Genomic DNA, 1291 nt, shown 5'->3' on the forward strand with positions numbered 1-1291 from the left:
AGACAATATGAATTTGTTTTTCTGTGTTGGCGTTCTCTTTCTTTTGTCTCTGTTCTTTGTTTATTTGTTTGTTTCTTTTTTTTTGTTTGTTTTTTGTTTGTTTTTTGTTTGTTTTGTTTTTGTTTTTGTATTCGTTTTTTTGGGTATGTGGGTGGCTGCCTCCTTCTGTCTGTTCTTCTATTGCTGCTCCAGTCGGTCTTCTCTGCTGTTGCTGCTGCTGCTGCTGCTGCTGCAGCTGTTGCTGCTGCTGCTGCAGCTGAATGGCCTGGATGCAGGCAGCACAGTGCCAACTGGCGCTCCTATTGCTGCTACTGCTGTACTCTTTGCTGCTGCGGTTACTTCTGTTGCCCTAGCTGCTGCTGCACTTGCTGCTGCTGCACTTGCTGCTGCACTTGCTGCTGCTGCTGCTGCTGCACTTGCTGCTGCTGCTGCTGCTGCCGACCCCACAGTGAGCTTTCGCCTCCGTTGTTTTGGATATGAAGGGGGGAGGGGCACAGCCAATGGTTTCAGTGCTGACAGGCGCTGCAAGCACAGCAGCAGCAGCAGCAGCAGCAGCCCGAACAGCAGCAGCAGCAACAGCAGCAGCAACAGCAGCAGCAGCAGCAGCAGCAGCTTCCAAGCGATTCACAGGTGGAACGGGAGCACTATAAATTCATTGTTAATATTTAATTTCAAAAGACTTGCGCTGCAGGGGTCGAAGGAGTGTTGCTGCTGCTGCTGCTGCTGCTGCTAGCAGCAGCAGCAGCAGCAGCAGCAGCAGCAGCAGACAGCAAACCGAGGGTAGGCTTGGCTGTGTTAGCGTGCTGAGGAGCTGCAGCAGCAGTTGTTAGTTTTTTCTGGTTGAGAATTTCAATAGGCTTTATAGAAACTTAGCAGCAGCAGCAGCAACAGCAGCAGCAGCAGCAGCAGCAGCAGCAGCAGCAGCAGCAGCAAGGCGGGTCACTCCGTCTCTGCTGCCCACCGCCGACCGCCTGCTGCACCGGACCGCTGCAGCAGGGGGTGTGTATATGTGTGTTATTTTTACTGTGTTTCTTTTTTTATGAAATAAATAAATATAATTTATAAATAAAAGGGTTATTAAACCCTTTTTATTTTGTTTATGCTCCTTATCTCTTCTTTTGCTGCTGAGCAACAGCCCCTGACCTGTGCTGCTGCTGCTGCTGCTGCTGCTGCTCTCCCCCCTGCCGCAGCAGCTATCGTTGTGTCTGCGCTGCAGTTTGTTGCTGCTGCTGCTGCTGCTGCTGCTGCTGTTTTTTTTTCTGCTTTTTAATATTACAGGTTTTGTATTTTA

The sequence above is a fragment of the Eimeria mitis genome, genomic scaffold, assembly GCF_000499745.2.
Source record: "Eimeria mitis Houghton genomic scaffold, Emh_scaff1015, whole genome shotgun sequence".
Taxonomy (NCBI): Eukaryota; Apicomplexa; class Conoidasida; order Eucoccidiorida; family Eimeriidae; genus Eimeria; species Eimeria mitis.